At 42.7% G+C, this 24,747-nt stretch overlaps 1 long non-coding RNA gene across 1 annotated transcript; it reads right to left on the reverse strand.

Moving 5' to 3' along the window:
- Positions 1-23,083: 23,083 nt before the first annotated feature.
- Positions 23,084-24,526, reverse strand: LOC115282164. The gene is made up of 2 exons (XR_003904534.1): positions 24,367-24,526; positions 23,084-23,715 (listed from the first exon to the last, which is right to left on the reverse strand). It is a non-coding gene; the product is annotated as an uncharacterized LOC115282164 (long non-coding RNA).
- Between the last annotated feature and the right edge of the window lie 221 nt (positions 24,527-24,747).

Genomic DNA, 24,747 nt, shown 5'->3' on the forward strand with positions numbered 1-24,747 from the left:
TTCTTCCTGGCCCCCAGGAACCCATGGCCAAAATAAAAGTGGGGAACCCAACTATGACTTTTATATGAACTCGGGGGCCACACGGTACAGCATGAATTCATTGAGTTCCTCTACCTACCGGAACACCCTAACCCTCTCCTTGGCTAGGATATACTCTCAAAGTTGGGAGCCCAAGTTATCTTTGAGCCAGTGGGAGGCACCAGCCCCCAACTGGATCCAAATGGAGGCTATTCTGTGCTCAGGCCCAACTAAGTGGCCCACCTGAATTCAGAACTGCCTTCCCCACTGTGTGGACCAAGGACAACCCCCTCCCCCCACCCCCCACCCCTGACTTGGCCACAACCAGGCCTTTGTCATTGAGGAGTTAATCCCAGGGGCCTGACCACAGAAACAGTGGCAATATTGCCTCTCCCAAGAGGCAAGGACAGGCATCCAAAAAAAGCAGGCATTCTGATTGAATGCCAATCACCTGGAACACCTGACTTTTACCAGTTAGTTAAGACGCCAGGAGGAGGTCCCAAACCCGTACACCCTCCTCAGCCAGATCCTAGGCTCTGCTAGCTGGATTACCTGCCAAGACTTAAAGGATGCTGCCTTCTGCCTCTGCTTGGCCCCCCCAGAGCCCACCCTTGTTGGTCTTTGAATGAACAGAACCAGACACATGCCATTAAAAAACTCACCTGCCCTTGCTGGGAGCCACTTCTGAAGTCAGGCAGGTTTGCAAGGCCTCCCACCATCAGATGGTGACTGCATCTTCACCAACTCAACCCCCACTCAATGTCTGCTTGAGCACCGACCCCTCAGGGCCCATGACTGACTGATCTCAGGAGTGACTTGCCTTCTTATGCTAAAAATATGCGAATTGCACCTTGTGAAAAAACTTGTTTCTTCTTTTGTGATTATAGGAGCAAATGTTACTTTTCCTGAGAAAACCTGGTTTTCTTCCCCTCTAGAAAACAAGCTAATTGACTCCTGCTCACAAAAGAACTAACTTTTGCCTTTGCTATGCTAAAAGCATTGCCTTGTCTTGAATCCCTTCCTTCCCCATATAATAAACACCTAGTCACATATTGATAAAGATTATGCAGGAGTCTTCCACCTATCTATGTTCTGGGAAATTTTTACATACCAAAGAATTTATCAGAAATCATTGTCTAAGGCAATTGTCACTTCTGTTTTGTATTTAGTTTTTCAATAAATAAGCCGATTCTTGGGTCAGTGCAGAGACGCCTGCCTGGTGAGCAGAAAGAGGCCGAGGCTCTCACTCCCTTTTGCCGACACCGTCCCTCCTTCAGGGGACCCTGGACTTGCTGGAGCTGGACTCCCAACATGCCCTCTTTGGGGAGGCACTGGCCAGTGACCTCGCTGGCTTTCCAAGGGAGGCCACACACTGCACCCTTCTCCAATATGTGGATGGCCTCCTCCTTGCCAGCAATACCTGAGAGAATTGTACGGAAGGCCCCCCTCCCCGCAACTCCTGTCAGACTCAGGGTATTGGTACTCATGCAAAAAGGCACAGATCTGCTAACAGCAAGTCTGATACTTAGGCTTCTTCCTCACCCAAGGAAAGAGTACTAGGGCCAGATTGAGAACCCCCTGTCTGGGCAAAGGACGTCAAAGTCACCTTCCTAGAGATAAAGACCACTTTGGGGCAGGCCCCAGCCCTTGGCCTGCTTAAAAAATAAAATAAAATAAAAAATAAAAAAAAAGCCTTTTAATTTCTTTGTGCATGAGAAGGAAAAAGGCTCTTGGGGTTTTCGCGCAGACCATTGGCACTTGGCAATGGCCAAGAGCATACCTGTTGAAGAGGTTGGACTCAGTGGTGGCAGGCTGGCCACTGGATCTTAGGGCACTAGTGGCCACAGTTCTCCTTAAGGAGGCAGATACATACCTCTCCAACTCTCAGCTAGCCCAATACCGGGGGCTCCTCTGCAAAAATCTATGGGTCACTCTTCAAACAGTGCAGACACTGAACCCTGCAACTTTTCTACCTACTGAGGAAGAGTAACCGGATCGGAACTGTTCTGAGGTGACTGATGAAGTATTCACACACTACCTAGATCCGTGTGAACAGGCCCTACAGAGCCCAGACCTCACCTTGTTCAATGATGGTGGCAGTTTCATTACAGAGGCCATTCAAAAGGCAGGGTATACCCTGACATACCTTAATCTGAGCCCTCACTTTTAGCAAGGACAAGAGAGTCAACCTACTCTAGGTATGCCTTTACTACACATACATGAGGCTGTCTACAAAAGGGAAATACTAAAGCTCCTTGAGGCTGTCTGGCTTCCAAAAGACGTTACAGTTCTATACTTCAAAGGACACCAGAAGGGAGAAAACCCTACAGTGTGAGGAAATCATCTAGCAGGCAAAGCAGCCGAGATAGCAGCTAATAAAGAGGCAGACGTTGCTCCCTCCCTTCTCTGTGCCACAACCAGGAATTCAAAGAAGAAATTGTCCCCTGGTTCAGCTTACCTGCCACAACCTCCAGGTTAATAGGCCTGTGCTCCTGGGGGACTACTTACAGCCCTCAAAGCTCAGGGAAGGTAGAGCAGATGAATCACACCCTCGAGCAAACCTTAGCCAAGTTCTGTCAGGAATCAGACCTCCCGGCCAGACCTGTTGCCCCTGGCCCTCCTGTGTGTCTGTTGCACACCAGGATCCCAAGGTTTCTCCCCTTTTGAGAGGGTCCTGATGTCTTTAGGATACCCTGTATACATCCTCTCACCTGGGAACTCAATCTAGGTCATAGACTAAAAAAAGACCCTCTCAAACCACAGTGGACTGGACACACCACTTCAAAGTCCAGAGGGCCAGTTCTGAGGAGTCCCAAACTTGGAAGACTGACCCAAGTCTGACCTTCAGCCCTGCTCCAACCCACCCAAAAGCTGGCTAGTCTATGCATGGCAGAAGCTTGAGGAATCACTGGTCCTGTAAGATGGACTGTCCTTACTCTTTGTCAGCAGATTGGCAAAGGTTGCCCCAGAAAGCTGGGGAAATAGCAGGAAGGTCCTGTTTGCACTCACCTTCTGCTTATGGAAAGGGTATTCTATTGGTATTGATTGCTTCTAATCTGGGCCCCATTTGTAAGACCAGGGCACCTTCAGTGATAGAATCTGAGGGGTTTAAAAACTTAAATGTAGTGTAACCTCTTTCAGTCTGTTGGGTTGCCTGCCAGTAAGGTTGCTAATGCCATTTTTAGAAAGTGTTTGCACTGGAACGTTAGTGCTTAGATTACCTCCAGCCTTAATGTTCAGGCTCAACGAGCAGTATTGCCACCCGTGCTCCTAGCGGCAGAAATAGCCAGCGGGATAGGGACTGGCATAGGAGGCACAGGCTCTTCTGTGGGGCTAACAACGAGGTGACTCCTTAGAGTCCCTAGAGAGCCAAGTAAGTTTCCAGGCAGGAAATGCCCTCCAGAATAGACAGGCCCTTGACCTCTTCTCTGTCAAGAAAAAAGGCATCTGCATCTTCTTCGGAGAAGAATACGGTTACTTTGTAAACCAGTCAGGAATAGTCAGGGAACTAAGGAAAATAAACAATAATAAAGATGATGCCCTCTAATACAGACTAGATCCATTTAAAGGGGCATCAAAGGGGGAGACTGATAGGGAGAAATCTGTTATAAGATAGCTGACAGGACTAACAAGGAAATACCTGTCCCTGATCAAACGCTCCCCCTTCCGGGTTCTTCCTCCCACCCTGCTTGTCACATGCATTAATAAGGAATGTGAAGTTAACAGGATATAAATTATTCCCTCTGCTGATGCTCTGGGCTCAGACCTTTGGAGAATGATCTCCTTTGGGGCCACCGGTGTAAAATAAACCTCTTCCCTTCCAAGATCTTCAAGTGCTGCTTGGTTCTTCTGCAGGGTGATCCAGACCGGATTCTGCAACAAGCCCAGACCTCACCTCGTTCAGTGATGACAGCAATTTCATCAGAGGGTGTTGGAAAGGCAGGGTATGCAGTGACAACCACAGATAAAGTCCTACAGACTAGTGCCCTACCAGCGGATGGTCAGCACAATGGGCTAAATTATATGTCTTAATCCGGGCCCTCACTATTAGCAAAGACAAGCAAGTCAATATCTATACCGACTCCCAGTATACTTTTGCCACTGCACACATACATGGGGCAATCTACAAAGAAAGAGGTCTCTTCACTGCAGCAGAAAAGCCATCAGAAATAAAGAAGAAATACTAAGACACCTTGAGGCCATCTGGTTTCCAAAAATGGTTGCAGTTCGACACTGCAAAGGACACCAGAAAGGAGACAACCCTACAGCATGAGGAAATTGCCTGGTAGACGAGGCAGCTAAAGTAGCAGCCATTAGGGAGGCAGACAAGGTTCCTGCCCTTACTATGACTCTGACACCCCAGGCAGAGACCCCTCCACCAAAATATACTAAAGAAGAAACTAAATGGGCTAAAATTTAGGGGGCCACCCAGACCAAGAAAGGATGGTGGAAACTGCTAGCTGGGAGCATCTTTGTCCCAGCGGCCCTCAGAGGGCATCTAGTTGGCAAATACCATCAACTCACCCATCTAGGAAAAACTGCATTAGAGGCCCTCCTCAAAAAGCAATACTGCATCAACCAGATGCCAGCATTATGTCTAGCATTAAATAAGCAGCATGTGACTTATGCCAGGAATAATGCCCGATCCATGTTGTGACCTCTGCCGATGTCCAAAGGGTAGGAGCTACCCCCTTTGTAGATCTAGAAATAGACTTTACAGATGTCCAGCCAAGTTGAGAAATTCAACTCTGGGTGGGTTGACGCTTTCCCTACCAGGACAGAATGGAACCGGGAGGTAGCTCAAGTCCTCCTAAAATAGATTGTACCCCGTTCAGCCTGCCGGCCAGGCCACAGCAATAACACACCTGCATTCGTGGTGGACATTATACAAACTTTAACCAACTCCCTCAACATCACTTGGAAGCTTCACACTGCTTACTGGCCTCAAAGCTCCAGGAAAGTCGAGCGACTGAATCACACCCTCAAGGGAACTTTAGCCAGGTTTTGTCAGCAAACAGACCTCCCATGGCCAGACCTGCTGCCCCCTGGCCCCCTGTCTCCACTGCACACCAGGAACTCAAGGTTTTCTCCCTCTTTGAACTAATATGGGAGAACCCTTCATGTCTAGGGAGTCTCCCAGGGAACCTATACCAAATAGGGGAATAATAGAGCAACCTGAAGCATTAGGGGCCACGCTAAATAAGTTACAATGATATGCCATAGAAAGGGCCCCAATCTCTTCAGGATCTCCTGTACACCCTTTCTCACCAGGGGACTCTGTGTGGGTCAAAGGTTGGAAGAAAAACCCTCTCAAACCACAGTGGATTCAGCCTCATACCATTATTCTGACCACTCCTATTGCCCTCAAGGTCACCGATATCATTCCATGGGTTTACCACTCCAAAGTCAAGAGGGCCAATCTTGAAGGAGCACCAAAACTTGGAAGACTGACCCAAGTCCGATGAACACGCTCAAAGAAACCTTTCAGAGAGTCCTAGATTTTTAAGATCTTCATTCCTGTTCTAGCCACAGTCCAGAAACTGGCTGGTCTATGCACAGGAGAAACTTGAGGAATCACCATTCCAATAAGATAGATTGTCCTTACTCTTTGTCATCGGGTTGTCAGAGGTTACCCCCAGAAAGCTGGGGAAACAGCGAGAGGTTCCTGTTTGCACCACCTTCCTCCTATGAATAAATGTTCTGTTGGTATTGATTGCCTCTAATCTGGGTCCCATTTGGAGCTAGGAAGAGCAGGCACCTTCAGTGGAAGAATCTAAAGTTGATGCCCTCTAATACACTCTAGATCTGTTTAAGAGGGCATGGTGGGGAGGGTGGGGGGATGATAGGGAAAATCTGTTGAAGGATGGCTGACAGGACCAATAGGAAACACCTGTCCCTGATTGATTAGGAATGGGAAGTAAAGGGCTATAAATTGTTCCCTCTGCTAATGCTCTGGGCTCAGACCTCTGGAGAATGATCTCCTCTGAGCCCAAGATCTCTGAGAGCTGGTTGGTTCTTCTGCTGGGTGATCCAGACCAGATTCCGTAACATGTATCTGAAAAAATTTGGAGAGCTCTCATCCTAAACTATTGTCTTACTGGCAGCTGTGGAAAAGATGAAATTAAGAAATGGATACAAAGAATTATAATGGCTAGCCTTAGGGATTCCTTTTTACAGGACCAAAGTACAGAAATTAAAACTCCACATTCAGTGTAAACTCCTCCTTCTTAAAATCAAAAGAATTAAGCATGCCACCTTCCAGAACACCTGCTTATTTGATGTCTAAGAACTACTGTGCCAGAAACTGTAGACACAAAACAACAACAAAAAAGGGCACAATCTTAATAAACTTGTCCTGTGCCTTGAGCGCCTGGCTTGGGCTTTCTGTGAGCCTGAGATATTCAGTTCTTCCCTTAGACTATCTTTGGGAGTGGCTTTGCGGTCCTGAGAGGGTAGTATCCTTTGTACCTTTTTTTCAAGATGCCTCTGGGATGCATGAAATTTTCCATATTGGCCAAATATATATTATTTATCCAAGCTAAAAGCTGACAAGATATTTAAAAGATTTTGTGTGGAAGAAGGGTAGTAGTTTTATGGTTAAAAGGTGATTAGAAGTCGAAAGCTGATACTCAAAGCCTGATGGGATTTTTTTTTTTTTTTTTTTTTTTTTTAGGTCTCTTCCCCAAAGCTAAAACCTATGTACCCAGAGAGAGAGAAGCAACTGGAGATAATTTAACTCCATGGGTGGATCAGCCCTTTGATATTATTTAGGCTGCAACCCAACTCTGAAGGAAAAAAAAGGAGAGCAACTGTTCTTACTAATCTTTGCAAAACAACAACAACAAAAATGTAGTTCTAGAGGCAATCCAAGGTCCATCTATTCCTTAAAAATTTTTTGTCTGTTTGTTCATTTTTCAGAGAGAGAGAGAGAGGACCAGCTGGGGAAAGGCAGAGAGAGAGGGAGACACAGAAGCAGGCCCCAGGGTCTGAGCAGTCAGCACAGAGTCCGATGGTGCGGGGCTCAAAGTGACCTGAGCTGAAGTCCATGCTTACCTGCCAGAGCCATCCAGGCACCTCACCGTCTATTCCTTTTGACCGATATTAAGCCCCCACCCCCACCCCATTTATACCAAAAGGCCTGTGCATTGTTGACCTTAGGGAAACCAAAGTCCCTGAAGGAACTTCTATTCTCCTTTTGTCCCTTACAGAGGTAAGTCTTACTATATCTTTAAAATGTAAACACCCCAGGAGTAATCTAAAACAATGCCTACATTTGCCTAAAACTAAAGGGGGGGGAGGGGAGAAAAAAAAAAAAAAGAGAGACCTTTTAAGAAATAGAATCTGCTCCACCACTTCCATAAGGTTACTTGTCTAGGACAAGCACAAATCAGGCATCCTCACCAATATTAATAGTAAAAAGATTTAGCCATCAGAGCTGATAAACTTACAAACTAGTGAGTTTTATATTGTGCTACATTTTCAAAATTCAAAGCTAGAAGATCTTTTTGTGTGTTTATACATGTCTATAGATGTGCAATACACAAACGTTATTTTGCTATCTCTAGATGCCATTGCCAATAGTAATTTGTAAAAGAGCTGTATTTAATGATTAGCTTACAGTTCCATGCTTACAAATGAAGCATTTCTACATCTCGGAAATATGATAGAAACGAACCCAAACGTTTTTCAAGTTTATGTGATCTAAGATAGTTTTCAGTATATTGAAAGGACACAGGTCTGAACCAAACTGACTCCATGACAGGCTTTAGATTCCCCCAGAAACAGCAGGCTGGAGTCTTGTTTTCTCCAGAAGGGTCAGACTTTTACCTAAAAAGGAAACTACCTCCATACACCCAATCAGGGAAAACTAGAAGAGATGTATAACATTCCTGAGTTTGGGGGTCTTAGGGACGGAATCTTAGATAGTGGCTCAGTGTTAACTCACCGCCCACCTAAACCCCACGTGGGGGTCCTCAACCCACCCCACAATTGGACACTTCAAAGGTATTCCAGGTGTTGTGATTGGGTCCCGCCAATTGTAACGGACACCGTAAAGATTCTATATGGTTAGGACTGCTGCTGGGGCTAATGCATAGCCGTGACCGGATCGCTGTGTCTATGTCGCCAACCCCTGTACCACCTTCCCCTCTCCAAAACCCATAAAAACCCTATCCTGCGATTGTTCGGGGCTCTCAGCACGGATCCACGGTGTTGGTCAAGTCTGAGGGTCTGAGCTTAAGCCCGAATAAATGCCCTTTGCCTTTGCATACGTGTCTTTGGTTCCCTGGTGGTCTCAGGATTTTGGGATTCTGTAGTCTGGGTTCAACAAAAGTTAGTAGTGGGTTAAATTAATATGTACATATCTTTAGAGTTTTCCACATTAAGTGTAATACCATATTCTACTTAAAGTCAAATGAATTGATGTTATTTTTGTTATAAAATTTGTTAGCAAAAATAAAAACCAAGCAACCAAGCACGCAAAAGAAAATCTTAAGATGACAGCTAAGGGCTTTGATGTGTTATGAAATTTTCATGAGTAATCTAAGTATGATTGTTAAGAACAAATGAGTTAAGTAGATGTGATTGAGAAGACTTTTTAGGTGAACTTTTTAGCAATGATTGTTTTACGAAATGTTTATTTAGTTTCCCAAATCTCTTTGGTAACTTCTACCCTTAGAATTTTGCTAAGTTAAACTACATGATGAGAATTCCTTGACCATCTAGATCATTTCCAAAGAAAATAAAATACTAAAACAGTAAGTGCTAAACAAGTCTAAGTTTACCTGCTTTTGTCTTCTCAAAAAGGAACCTAAAGATGTTTAGGTGCATTAGTAAACATGTCTTGTGCCATCTTGAAAGACTATATATATTATTAAGAGGGGGCATAGGCTTTTGTGGTATGGGGTCTCTGGGATGGTTTTCTGACATTGTAGTGTAGTGCCTTCATTTCCAGAATGTTTTCCATGTGTTTTTTTTTTTTTTAATGTGTTTATTTTTGAGAGAGACACTGAGTTTGAGAACAGGAGGGGCAGAGAGAGAGAGAGAGAGACAGACAGACAGACAGAGACAGAATCTGAAGCAGGTTCCAGACTTTGAGCTGTCAGCACAGAGCCCATAATGGGGCCTGAGATCATGACCTGAGCTGAAGTCAGACCCTTAACCAACTGAGCCCCCCAGGTGCCCCTTAAAATTTTTTTTAGTGTTTCTTTTTAAGAGATAAGAGAGAGAGAGTGAGTTATCACATGTGCAGAGAAAGAGGGGCAGAGAAAGGGGGACAGAGGATCTGAAGCAGGCTCTGTGCTGACAGCAGAGAGCCCAATGAAGGGCTCAAACTCACAAAGCATGAGATCATGACCTAAGCTGAACTTCGATGCTTAACTGACTAGGCCTCCCAGGTGCCCCTTTCCATGTGGGTTATGCCCTGCTTTGGTCTATGCTCTTCTTGGATTGTGCTCCCCACAATGACCTCATCTGAACATGATTGCATCTGCAGAGACCCTCTTTCCATGTAAGGTCCCATGCACCGGTCCCCATCTGTGTCAGACCATGTGCCCTGAGGTGTCTAAACCCTGGGAATGATTCAAGTGAGATTGCCCAAGGGTTCAGAGGAGCTGGCTCATGTGCACATTCTCACCTCATCCTGCCCTCATGTCTTTAGCAGCTCTAGACCTTTTCCAAGGTAGGTGGGAAACAGACATAGAACCAAGGAGAGCAGTGAGTAAGCAACTCTCCAGCACAAGTTGGAGAGCCACCCATGAAGAGGGTCACTCAACCTGCTGTTACCTAGTCCTTTTGTGGTCACCAAAGAGATGTTGCTGGGTGAACCGGGCAGACTCCAGGCCCCAGGACCTCGACCCAGCTAGAGCCAAAAGATTTGCTTAAAGTTCTTGGTTTTTGTCATGAGAACAAATTCAAGGACAGGCATGTAGGACAATGGCTGAGTAACAGAAGCAGGAAAGTTTATTAAGCTGAAAAGTACATTCTTGAAATCTGAGAGCACCTGAGCTTGAGAGAGATGGGGGGGATAGGGGAGGGTAGAGAGAGAGGAGAGCAAGAGAGAGCTGCACACCCTGGGTGTTGGGTTTGTATCTTTTATTGACTTAAACGAGGGGGCAGAATGCTTATTTTTTTGTAGTGGGAGGTAGGGCTTAGTACTTTTTCTTGAAATCCAAATTGACTCCAGTATGTTAGGAGGCATCCCACATTGGAATCCTTTGGGATCGAGAAAAGTGATCCCATAGTTAATTCCTACAAAATGAGGACAGTACATTAACTAACTAGGAGTCCATTACCAAAATCCTCCTTGGCTCCTGAATGGTGTCCCATTAGGAATATTGCTGAGAGTTCCTGGGGTCAGAATGGCAAGAGACATCCCTCTTCATGACAACTTTAACACTGTTATACTACCTGAGAGGGATGTTGATATCCCTACATTCTAGACTACAGTGGGTGCCAGTGAATGGGCTGAAATGCTGTAGAGATTAGGGTTGCTTCTTTCCATTTGAGGGGAGTCATTATTATTGGTGACCATTAATAGTACCTCATTAAGCCTTTAGATCTAGTATTAATGGTTAGAGGCTCTGGCATTGTTAAAAAGGGGAAGCTACCTGGATTGAAAGAACAAATGTTCTTAAAATGTTGATACTACCCAAAGCAATCTACACATTCAACACAATCCCAATCAAAATAGCACCAGCATTCTTCAGAGAGCTAGAATAAACAGTCCTAAAATTCGTATGGAACCACCAAAGTCCTTAAGTAGTCAAAGTAATATTGAAAAAGAAAACCAAAGCTCAAGGCATCCCAATCCCAGATTTTATCCCATATTACAAAGCTATAATAATCAAGACAGTACGGTATTGACCCAAAAACAGACACAAGATCATTGGAATAGGGAACCCAGAAATGGACTCACACATATATGGTCAACTAATGTTTGACAAAGCAGAAAAGAATATCCAATGGAAAAAAGACTTTCTTTAGCAAATGGGAGAACTGGACAGCAACATGCAGAAGAATGAAACTGAACCACTTTCTTACACCATACACAAACATAAATGCAAAGTGGGTGAAAGACCAAAACGTGAGACAGGGAACCATCAAAATCTTAGAGGAGAACACAGGCAGAACCCTCTTTGACACTGGCTGTGGCAGCTTCTTACTAGACATGTCTCCAGAGGCAGGGGAAACAAAAGCAAAAATGACCTACTGGGACTTCATCCAGATAAACAGCTTCTACACAGTGAAGGAAACAATCAAAAACACTAAAAGACAACCTATAGAATGGGAGAAAATATCTGCAAATGACCTATCAGATAAACGGTTAGTATCCAAAATCTATAAAGAACTTACCAAACTCAACACCCAAAAAAGCCAAATAATCCAGTGAAGAAATGGGCAGAAGACATGAACAGACAATTTTCCAAAGAAGACATCCAGATGGCAAACAGACACATGAAAATGTGCTCAATGTCACTCATCATCAGGGAAATACAAATCAAAACCACAATGAGATACCACCTCACACTGGTCAGAGTGGCTAAAATTAACAACTCAGGAAACAATGTATGTTGGTAAGGATGTGGAGAAAGGGGAACACTTTTGCACTGTTGGTGGGAATGCAGACTGGTGCAGCCACTCTGGAAAACAGTATAGAGGTTCCTCAAAGAATTACAAATAGAACTACCCTATGGCCTAGCAGTTGCACTACTAGGAATTTATCCAAAGGATACAGGAGTGCTGATTCGAGGGGCACATGCACCTCAATGTTTATAGCAGCACTATCAACAATAGCCACATTATGGAAAGAGCACAAATGTCCATCAACTGATGAATGGATTAAGATGTGGTGTGTGTGTGTGTGTATCTATGTGTGTGTGTATATAATGGAATACTAATTGGCTATGAAAAATAATGAAATCTTGCCTTTTTGCAACAAGGTGGATGGAACTGGAGGGTCTTATGCTAAGTGAAATAAGTTAATCAGAGAAAGACAATCACCACATAATTTCACTTCTGTGTGGAATTTGAGAAAATTAACAGGTAACCATAGGGGAAGGGAATGAAAAATAAGATAAAACACAAAGGGAGGCAAACTGTAAGAGACTTTTACATATAGACATCTGAGGGTTGATGGAGATGGGCTGATTTCACAGTCAAGTCACCATTGCTTACTTCTTAGTGTAAGCAGGTAGAGTTATGGATCCCCAGGAAAAGACATCTAACTATCCTGGCATAAGAAACATCATTTTGGGCACCCATCATCTTGTGAAAAAACAAAAAACCATTTACAATAGCCACTATCAGGCCAGAAGAGTACCTAAACATATCAAGGACAGTTAACCAATGGTAAAACAGCACGTGCTGGTTCAAAGATTGACCTGATGCACATTCTTGAAGTGTCTTTGCAGGATCTACCCTCCTTTGAGCCAGATACTAGACCAACTGGAGCCAGAAAATTGATGATGTTGGCCTTTTCTGTCTTCATGACTTTGACCTGGACTCAGTCACCTTAAGATGGTGTTTGCCCCAATTCTATGTGACTTTCCTATTATGCAAGCTCCTTCATGAATTTCTATGTACCCTTAGCTTAAAGCTTCCTCAGTTTTATTATCCAGAAAAGCACTGCTTTGGGAAAGATCCCTGGTGTCCATCTTACTTGTTGTAAGTAAAACCCTTCCTTTTCCTATTCATTGGTATGGTTGTGTCTTTTGACTCAAGACTCAGCAACAGATAAACCCAGCTTCAGGTAATATAGGTTCTCACTAGAAATTACAGTTTTTCTTTCTTTCCTTTCTTCCCTTTCTTCCCTTCCTTCAAGTAATCGAACTCAGAGTCCCAAGATCAAGAGTCACATGCTGGACTGACTGAGACAGCAGGCACCCATAGTAATTAAGGTTTCTAAGGGCTAAGAATTCTAATTAATATATATAATTAAACATCCTAGAAATAAGGGAAATATCTTGAAAGGGGACTTTAAGGCAGGGGCAAGATAGCGGAGAAGTAGGGAGCTCTGTAATCTTCACCCGCCTGCATCTATCAAACTGAGAAGGACTGAAGCCACAATACTGTGATCTGCAAGAGTGGAAGAAAAACACAGAGTCCACATAGAAGACAGCCTCATAGGTGCCTGAGTGAGTGCGAACTGGGGGGAAAAAGAAAAAAGGCTGGGGCCAGAGGCTCTGAGGGGAGGGAGCCCCAGCCCAGCACAGAGCTGGGGAGAGTGTGCAGAGCCACAGAGAGATGAGGGGAAGATAAAGAGACTGAAAATGCCCATAGAGTGCTCACTAGAGAAGAGAAAAACCTCAGCCCAGGATAGAGAGGGATATGATCATCCCATATACAACCACTGGGCTCGGGGAGATAAATTCATTCCTTTTAGCTGGCATATTTTTCCTTGGGCTTGGCAGTGTGCTGATTCTAGGCAGAGCCAGGAAAAGCTGCTCCCCAGTCCCCCTACTCAATCCTGGCTAGAAAGCTGCCCACCTGCAGGAGTACATCTCCTCTCGGGCGGTGGCATTAAAGTGTGTGGACTAGGATTTGGAAATGAGGTGGGGCTTGGAAAAAACTTGGCCCGCCCTTGGCACAGGGAGAGTGGACTCAAAACAGTGGCTTGCAATGCTTGGTTCGTGGGGGGGGGGGGGCCTTAGGGTGCTGCCATTCTTCTCCCCACAACCACCAAGGCAGGCCTCAAAGAGCAGCCCCTGAGACCTGACCTACCTACACCAAACCACACCCATCCACCCTGGAGAGCTGCCTCCCCCCCCCACCCCCCTTCTTTTCGCCTTTTCCCACCTGGAGTCTGGGAAAGACCAACATTGATGCACTACTGTGATTAGATCAATTCTTGCCATCCACATATATTTTCCCTTATCTCATTCTTATCTCTCCCCTCTGCTGATTTTATGCATTTAGACTGTCCTTTGTCTTTTGTTGTTTCTGTCCCTTTTTTTTTTTTCTTTCCCTTTTTGGTTTGCTTGCTTGTTTGTTTGATTTGTCTGTGTGTTTATGTGCTTTTGTTCCCTGTGTGTTTGTCTGTTTTCCTTTTCAGGGCTACCTCAAGAAACAAGACAAAGTACACATGGTGGAGAGTCCCAAGTATCACTGAGTAGGGAAATAAAATAATCAAAGGCACAACAAGAGAATTCATGAAGAAAGAGGAAAAGGTCCTGAAGGGGTGCTTGATCAAATTATAGCCAAGAACTTCCCCAATCTGGGGAAGGAAATAGACATTGAAATCCAAAAGGCATAGAGAATTCCCCTAAGACGTAACTTGATTTGACCTTCAACATGACACATAATAGTGAAACTGGCAAAATATAAAGATAAAGAGAATTATGAAAGCTGCTAGGGATAAAAGGGCCCTAACAAACAAAGGGGAACCTATCAGAGTGGCTACAGAAACTTGAAACTACTGAAACTTGGCAGGCCAGAAAGGAATGGCAGAAAATCCTCAATGTGATGAACAGAAACAATATGCAGCCAAGAATCCTTTATCCAGCAAGCCTGTCATTCAAAATAGGAGAGATAAAGATGTTCCCAAATAAACAAAAATTGAGAAAATTCATGACCCAGAAACCAGCCCTACAAGAAATCCTAAAAGGGACTCTATGAGGGAAATGTTGCAAGGAATACAAGGTGCCAGAGACACCACTACAAGCATGAACCCTTGAGAACACAATGACTCTGAACCCATATTTTTCAATAAGACTGAATGCAAATGGACTGAATGCTCCAATCAAATGACACAGGGTAGCAGAATGGATAAAAAAACAAAATCTCTTTGCTGTCTACAAGAGACTCATTTAAGACCTGAAGACATCTTCAGATTGAAGGGAATGGAGAAATATCTATCATGCACCTAGAAGTCAAAAGAAAGCCAGAGTAGCCATACTTATATTGGACAAACTGGACTTTAAAGTAAAGACAGTAACAAAAGATAAAGCAGGACATTATATAATAATTACCGGGTCTCTCCCTCAGAAAGAGCTAACAATTATAAACATCTACATGCCGAATTCGGGAGCACCCAAATACATAAAATAATCACAAACAGAAACAATCTTATCGATAAGAATGTGATAATTGCAGGGGATTTTAATACTTCACTTATAGCAATGGATAGATCAACCATACAGAAAATCACTAAAGAAACAATGGACCTCAATGACACACTGAACAGATGGAATTGATAGATAGAATTCTGCATACTGAAGTGAGGGAATTCACTTTCTTTTCGAGTGCACATGGCACATTCTCCAAGATTGATCACATACTGGGTCATAAAGCAGCCCTCCATAAATATAAAGGAATTGAGATCATACGATGCACATTTTCAGATCACAATGATATGAAACTTCAAATCAATCACAGAAAAAAGTCTGGAAAAACAAAAAAACATGGAGGTTAAAAAACGCCCTACTACTAAAGAATGATTGGGTCAATCGGGCAATTAAAGAAGAAACAAATGAAAACGAAAATACAACAATCCAAACTCTCTGGGACACAGCAAAGGCAGTCCTAAGAGGAAAGTATATTGCAATCCAGGCCTATTTCAAGAAACTAGAAAAAGTGCAAATTCAAAAATCTAACAGAGCACCTAAAGGAACTAGAAGGGGAGTACCTCAAACCCAGCAGCAGAAGAGAAATAATTTTAAAAAATCAGGGCAGGAATAAGCAATATAGAAAACAGAAAACCAGTTGAGCAGATCAACAAAACTAAGAGTTGTTTTGAAAAAATAGCCTAGCCAGGCTCCTCAGAAAGAAAAGAGGGAACACCTAAATAGACAAAAACATGAATGAACACGGATTTATTACAACCAATCCCTCAGAAATACAAGCAATAATCAGGGATTACTATGAAAAATTATTTGCCAACAAACTGGACAATCTAGAAGAAATGGTCAAATTCCTAAACACACATGCACTACCAAAGTTCAAACAGGAAGAGATAGAAAATCTGAACAGACCCATAACCAGTGAAGAAATTGAATCAGTTATCAAACATCTCTCAAGGAAGAGATTCAGCCCAGGGCTGGATGGCTTCCCAGGGGTATTCTACCTGACACTTAAAGCAGAATTAATACTCCTTCTCACTACATGGCAATGAGAAAGAATGAAATCTGGCCATATGTAGCAAAGTGGATGGACCTAGAGGGAGTCATGCTAAGCGAAATAAGTCAGGCAGAGAAGGACAGATACCATATGTTGTCACACATAGGTCGAACAGGAGAAACCTAATGGAGGACCAGGGGGAGGGGAAAGGGGGAAAACAGGGAGAGGGAGGGAGGCAAATCATGAGAGACCTTTGAATCCTGAGAACTGAGGTCTGAAGAGGGAGGAGGGAAGGGGGAGTGATGGTCATGGAGAGGGGCACTTGTGGGGAAGTGCACTGGGTGTTATACGGAAACCAACTTGGTAATAAATTATTAATGAAAAAATACTCCTTCTCAAGCATTCCAAAAAAATAGAAGGAAAACTTCCAAACTCATTCTACCAAGCCAGCATCACTTTGATTCCCAAACCAGACAGAGACCTAACAAAAAAAAGAGAACTACAGGCCAATAGCCTTGATGAATACAGATGCAAAAATCCTCAACACGAGACTAGCAAATCAAATTCAATAGCATATAAAAAGAATTCTCCATCATGATCAAGTGGGATTCATCCCTGGGTTACAGGGCTGGTTCAGTATTTGGAAATCCATCAATGTGATACCTCACGTTAAGAAAAGAAAAGATAAAAACCATATGACCCTGTTTATAGATTCAGAAAAAATATTGGACAAAATACAGCATCCTTTCTTAATAAAAACCCTCGAAAAAGTTGGGATAGAAGGAACTTATTTAATCATTATAAAAGCAATTTATAAAAAGTCCACAACGAATATCATCCTCAGTGGGGAAAAACTGAGAGCTTTCCCCCTGAGATCAGGAACAGGACAGGGATGTCCACTTTCACCACTGTTGTTCAACATCTGCTGGAAGTCCTAGCATCAGCAACCCAACAAAAAAAGAAAAGGCATCAGAATTGGCAAAGATGAGGTCAAATTTTTACCTTTCATAGGTGACATGATACTCTACATGGAAGTAGAGTATCTCTACCCAACAGACTCCATCAGAAGCCTTCTAGAACTGATCCATTCAACAAAGTCACAGGGTACAAAATCAATGTACCCTGGTTTCATTTTTATGTTATTTTTTTAAAATAGTTTATTGTCAAATTGGCTTTCATACAACACCCACTGCTCTTCCCCACAAGTGCCCTCCTCCATCACCGGTTGCATTTTTATACACCAATAATGAAGCAACAGAAAGAGAAATCGAGAAATGGGTCCCATTCACAACTGCGTGCGCGCACACACACACACACACACACACACACACATAAAATACCTAGGAATAAACCCAAGGATGTAAAAGACATGTACGATGAAAACTATAGAAAACTTAAGAAATTGAAGATGACACAAAGAAATGGAAAAACATTTCATGCTCATGAATCAGAAGAATAAACATTGTTAAAATATTATTACCCAAAGCAATATACACCTTCAGTGCAATCCCAATCAAAATTGCACCAGCATTCTTCGCAAAGCTAGAACAAACTATCCTCAAATTCATATGGAACCACAAAAAAAACCCCTGAATAGCCAAAGGAATTCTGAAGAAGAAAACCAAAATGGGAGGCATCACAATCCCAGACTTTAGCCTCTACTACAAAGCTGTCATCAGCAAGATAATATGGTATTGGCACTAAAACAGACACATAGACCAATGGAATAGAATAGAGAACCCAGAACTGGACCCAGAAATGTATGGCTAATTAGTCTTTGACAAAGTAGGAAAGAGTATCCAATGGCAAGAATACAGCCTCTTTAACAGTTAATGCTGGGAGAACTGGACAGCAACATGCAGAAGAATGAAACTAGACCACTTTGTTACACCATACACAAAAATTAACTCAAAATGGATAAAGGACTTGCATGTGAGACAGGAAACCATCAATACCCTCGAGGAAAAAGCAGGAAACAGCCTCCTTGACCTCAACTGCAGCAATTTCCTACTCGACACATCCCCAAAGGCAAGGGAAATGAAAGCAAAACTGAACTCTTGGGACCTCATTAAGATAAAAAGCTTCTGCACTGCAAAGGAAACAATCAAGAGAACTAATAGGCAACTGACAGAATGGGAAAAGATATTTGCAAATGACCAAATGACATACTGGATAAAGGGCTAGTATCCAAAATCTATAAGGAACTCACCCCACTCCACACCAAAAAATGAATAATCCAGTGAAGAAATGGGCAGAAGACATGACACTTGGAGTGGAGACACTTCTCCAAAGAGAACATCCAGATGGCCAACAGACCGATGAAACGATGCTCAGCATCACTCATCATCAGGGAAATACAAATCAAAACTACACTAGGATACTACCTCACAGTGGTCAGAGTAGCTAAAATGAACAAATCAGGAGCCTATAGATGCTGGCGAGGATGTGGAGAAATGAGCACCCTCCTACTCCGTTGGTGGGAATGTAATCTGGTACAGCTGCTCTGGATAACAGTGTGGAGGTTCCTCAAAAAACTGTCAATAGAACATCCCTATGATCCAGCAATACTATTGCTAGGGATTTACCCAAAAGATACAGAAGTGCTGATGCATAGGGGCACATGTACCCCAATGTTCATAGTGACACTTTCAACAATAGCCAAATCATGGAAAGAGCCTAAATGTCCATCAACTGATGGATGGATCAAGAAAATGCGGTTTATATATACAATGGAATACTACAGGGCAATGGGAAAGAATGAAATCTGACCATTTGTAGCAAAGTGGATGGATCTCGAGGGTGTCATGCTAAGTGAAATAAGTCAGGTGGAGAAGGACAGATACCATATGTTTTCACTGATAGGTCTAACAGGAGAAACCTAACAGAGGACCATGGGGAAGGGAAGGGGGGAAGAGAGTTAGGGACAGGGAGGGAGGCAAATCATGAGAGACTCTTGAATACTGAAAGCAGAGGGGTGAAGGGGGAGGGGGAAAAGGGGAGGGGGGAAGGGGGGTGATGCTCCTGGATAAGGGCACTTGTTGGGGAAGAGCACTGGGTGTTATATGGAAACCAACTTGACAATAAAGTATAAATAGAAAAAGAAACAGAGAAGACTTTAACTCCATTTTGACTATAGTCTGTACATTCTAAGCGATTAAGTTCTTTCCAGCTTATCTTTTAACTCAGGCAAAAGATCCCTCAGGCAAAGCATCCCCTGATGGGAACTGAAACTACCTCTCAAGCAAAGATGACAGCCCTGATGTCAGCAATACCCCATGTGATTGACCCCAAGACAGTGATGGACTTGACCTTTACCTCCCACCTGTATGTACCCACTGACCTTTTCCGACATTTTCCTAATATAAACCTAGAAATATTTTCAGCACTTTGGAGACAGTCTTTGAGATATTAGTCTGCTGGTTTCTCCATGTTGTCCTCCCTAAAATAAATTCTTTCGTCTCACCTCACTTGTCTCTAGCTTTTGGATTGTCAGTGGTGAGGGGATGAACTGGTCTGTTTGGAACCCCTGAGTGTGCTCTTGCATACTTGGGCCCCAATTATAATCTCTGTAGGCAATGAAAGTACATTTTGTGTTGAGGAAAAAAGAAAGTGGTAAAAGGTTTATGGTAAAGGAATCTTTGGAAAGGAATTTTTTTTGCACGGTAGGGCTGGCTATGACTGGAATGAACTTAACTAAATAAATGAGCTTTAATATCAAAAGTCATTGGGTGCAAAATTAAAATTTGGTTTTCGCTCTTTTAAGGACAAACTGTCTTTTGGACTATTGACATGGCCTTGATAACATAAGACTGAAGAGTTTTTCATTGCTCTTAAAGTAATTTTCCCAGAAAAAAAATTCTGTTTTATCAACATAATGTCCATGCTTCCTGTTATCTTAATCCGGTCTTTTCATTACTGAAGAAAACTGAATCGTCTTGACATTAAAAGAATTAAGTTTGCTAACAAAAAATGTATCCATCTCTGTTTACTTTTTAAATATTTTGTCACTTTAACTACACAGACAATTAAGTATTGTTTCATAGTTATCTGATCTGTTGGAGAGGAAGAATTTCCTCTTCCTTCAACATCCTTCTTGAGGGACTGAGTCATATTAACATGAGAAAGATAAGCAGGAGAAAATTAAATTTAATAGGGTTTAAATATAAATCTATAGAGGATCCATACAGGCATGAGAATTCCAAAGACAGGCAACATGATGCTTATATGAGCTAAAAAGAGGGTAGGGGTCCGAGTATACAAAGGGAAGGAGGACCTTAGCAGGAAGGTAGGAGGAGATGTTTAGAAAACAAAATTTTCCCACCACAAGACAAATTTCTCAGGTAAAGAATTTCTATTAATAGCTCTCTTCCTGGCAGAAGCAGGCAGCTGAGGGGGAGATAGATAGCTTTTTCTGAATCTACCAGTCTTGATTACTTTTAACTCAAATTCATGCCAAAGTGGTCAATCTTTTACTTAAAAAAATCTTGGGGTGGCCTGCCCTTGGCCCCTATAATTCCTGTTTAATCAAATGTTCAAACTTTACTCAGATGCTTTTACAAAAGCATTCCTGCTAAAATGCTTTATTTTCAACAAGTAACCTGGAAAGGACTGTAGAATACAGGTTTCTGATAACTTTAAGATCACGAAACTGGACTGGGTAAGAATTTGCAGAACTAAAGGAAAAACTGAATTCAAACGAGTTAAGAATTAATTACATGGGACTAAATGAACTGATGAAGATGATTATAATTTTAATAATGTTTTACGTAAAATATTCTTTAATTTTCTGTTTCCTAGGTATATGGAAGCTTTTCCTCTTAAGTACAGTTCACAGCAACTTGGTAAATTATAATTTTGTGAGCAAAATTAAAATATTTATTGTTTCTCTCTACCTGATCCCTCCAGAATTCAGAAAGTCTCAGTGAATATCCTTAAATTTTCATGGCAATATAGTTATTTGCATAAGTCCAATAAGAATCTCTTCTCCTTGTAAGAGGACACCATTGGAAACATGGGTTATAAGACTGGAATTTCATATTGGAGAGAGACATGCATAGACCCAATATGACCAGAAAGCACTAAGGAATTAAGGTTGAATTTATGAAGCCAATAAAGCTCCTTTGAAATGTCAGCCTGATACCTTGGATAAGCCTTACTGGGTGGATAAGGAAAGTCACTTCCTGGTAGGTGCAGGAATCTCAGAATATTTGGGGGACTTTGACAAGAGAGGAATTAACCCAAATCTATAGCTGTGGCAAGCAAAGGCTGTTAGCAAGTATTTGGTTTAGCTTCTTAGCTTTGAGAGGCTGTTCAAGCTGGAGATTTCTTATGAAAAGTTCCAGCAAAGCAGATTTAAAAGAGCCTATGTGATCAATTGCTATTCTTGCTTTACTTACACACACACACACACACACACACACACACACACACACACACAAATCAGGCCAAATTTATTGAAACTAGGCTCATTTTTCAATAGGTAGTCCAAGTATGGCTATCTTTGGTAGTTATGAAGGGGATAGAGAGAAAAATTATATTCCAATTGGACTTTGGTGTCTAGGAGATTCTAATAGTGTCCATTGTAAACTGGACCGACTCCTGAATTCTTCTGGCTACAGATCTCCAAACTTACATTTCCAACTTGTCTCCCACCATTCTGAGTTAAAATTTTTAAGAACTAAACTGCTCTTTTCCCAAAGCCACATAACCTACAGTTGGACAACTCGGTATTATCTTCAAAGAAATCAACCCAACAGCTTATGTACGGACAGTCTTTCTGTCTATCATTGTACGGGCCACTCAGGTCACTAGAGCCATTCACCTAGCGAAGCAGGAAAATTCGTCAGATTGCCTCTGCTTGCCCTTTGAACCACACATATAGAAACCTTGACTTGCTAACTTCAGAACTCAGAAACAAGTTTACAATCTCCTTCAAATATTAACCATTGTATTTTCTTTGATTTTCACAGAAATGCCTCTTACTAAATCCTTGATTGCTTGAATCATACAGGCTGAACTTTGAGAGCCCATTTATATCACCACCTCCTGAAAGGAGTTTCACTAAACTGACCTGTTTTCAGGACTGAGATTGTTAACATCTCCAGAACCAGTCTATCATCTCAACGTCTTGACTGTCAAATTTCTTGGGACCATATTTACCTCATTTGCAAGACTGCCAGTGGATCTCATAACCCTATGGGGCCCCTGTATGTATATAATTAAACTTTTATTTTCATGTTAATCTGTCTCATGTCAATCCGATTATTAGACCTGTTAGAAGAATCTAGAAGGGTAAAGAAAATTTTCTTCCTTTCCAAGCAGTATCAGTCTATGGATCTATGTCTATATTTACATGTGACATCACTTGATATTATAAACTCTTATTTGGTTAAATCTTATTGTATTATATTACTGTATTGCTAAATAAAAAGTATTCAAGGATACACACTATGTAAAAGCTATAATAGGAAAAACTGTCTGAATTGTTAAAACCTTACTACTCAAAGTGTCATCCATGGACCAGCAGCACAGGCATCACCTAGGAGCTTACTAGAAATATAGAATCTCAGGCTACAATCCCAGACCCCCTGAATCAGAATCTGCATTCTAATGAGCTCTTCACTTGGAGAAACTGTGCTCTAAACGATTCACAGGTTAGCCTGTGGGATATTTTGACAACTGCAGGGGATAGTGTACTAAAGTTGAAGAAAGAAAAAGTAAGTTTTTCTTTCAATGTTTACTTATTTTTGAGAGAGAGCATGTGCGTGCAAGTGGGAGAGAGAAGAGAGAGGGGACAGAGGTTCTGAAATGGGCTCTGTGCTGACAGCAGGAGCCCAATGCGGGACCCAAACCTATGAACTGTGAGATTATGACCTGAACCGAAGGCTCTTGCCTGAAAAGCTGAGTTACCAAAAAAAAAAAAAAAAAAAAAAAAAAAAAAAAAAAAATCCCAGTTCCCTAAATTGGATATATGATTAGTGATGGAAAAAATTAGCAATCTGATCTCACATACTTGAATTAACCAATTAACTAAGCATTTATTCAGTTCCTGAAGGTGCCAGCACGGAGCTGGGGCTCAGAGACTAAGAACACCAGCTTCCTGCCTTCAGTGGGATTATGTGACTTGGCTTTATCCATGATGCATCTCTTCCTAGCCTGCTGAAAACCCAGGAATTCTCTTTCTCTTTAATCAATTTACTCTGTGCTCTAGGTCAATTGGAAGATCAATGGCAATGAGAGAGTCTTGTTCTTTTTCATCTGGAAAATTAAACTTCCTTCCCCAAATGTCCTTAGTCACTGATCCCCATCAGTGAGGATAATCTTTCCTTCACTCTGAGCAAGTTGTTTTTATACTGTGGGCCTCCAGAGCAGAAAGAAAATCATTTTCAAAGCTTCCTCTTCTGTTGAATATGCCTTGCACATTGATGCTAAACAGGCAATGAATCATAATAAATGGAAATAGTCGCCCATGGCATGATCTGATTGAATCGTTTAAACAATCACTTTGTGTTGACAAAGGGTACGGTGATTATGCCAGAGGAATTCAGAGGTGCTTGAAACAAATGAACTGGAGAAATTGCTTGAAATATGTAAGGGGTTCTTCCAGGGCAACAGACTTCCTTCATTCCAGCTCAGCCTTGAAGCCTGTAGACCCCAGCAGAAGAGTAATTAAGATGCTGCTAATTCTTGAGCCTTACCTTCTGTGGCCGGGGTTGGACAGCATAGCTGCCTCCTGAGACTTGCATTTTAAGTATACAGTTTTGAGAGATGAACTGCATAGCACACTGCCAATACCAGTCTGCAGGTGGGGAGATTAATCTCACATTAACCTGTGGGTAGAGTCACTTAAAGGGCAGCTCCCAGCACACATGCAACCGCTCTAATTCAGACAGTAGACTTCAGCAAGGAAGGCATTGTTAATAAAAGTCCATGCAAACGACCTGCCTTCTTCAGTGCATTCCACAGCCGGCCAACTGGGGTTCTTGGGGGCACCCCTCTAGGGTTTGTAGTTAAGAGCTATATTTGCATATATTTTCCTAAAGAAAATGCTGACTGGTAAGCGACTTCCTTTGGGTCACTTTGCCAACAGGGAGGAGTTAAAACATAATTTTAAGCCTTTCCCATGCTGTCCCCTACAGAAGCTCAGGAGAAGCTCAGCGCGGGGCATGGGCTGGAAGAAGGCAGAATGCCCTTTAGCGGCCTCCTGCCTGGGCCGCAGCCCCCTCTTCCCTGTGCTTGCGGGCCAGCCCTGCCGGAACAGGGGTCCTCCCTCATTTACCCTTTTCTCAACTTTACCTGCATTGGCAAGGTCACACCACATGCGTTCAGATGGCAGTCCCTGTATCGGGAATGAGGGGATCCTCCTGAGCCTGCGCTCCAAATAGACACGAGGCAGCGGGTCTCAGCCTTGGAGGCACGGTGAACCCCCTGCGAGAGGCTTCCGGCCCCAGCGCCTCGGACTCTAGCAATGGGGCTCAGAGGCCGGCTCTTTATGACGCGTGGCAGGTGATTCCAATGTGCAGGCAGAGTAAAGATCCACAGCCTTAGAAACAGCTGTGACGGGCATAGTTAACCGGTACCAGAAATCACATGAAACACTTCATCTGCAAAGTGTAAGTAAGCCCTCTTCAGATTTGCCTGTTACATCATTCATCACTCACTGAAGTTGAACTCAGG

This window comes from Suricata suricatta, chromosome 2, assembly GCF_006229205.1.
Source record: "Suricata suricatta isolate VVHF042 chromosome 2, meerkat_22Aug2017_6uvM2_HiC, whole genome shotgun sequence".
In the NCBI taxonomy this organism is placed as follows: domain Eukaryota; kingdom Metazoa; phylum Chordata; class Mammalia; order Carnivora; family Herpestidae; genus Suricata; species Suricata suricatta.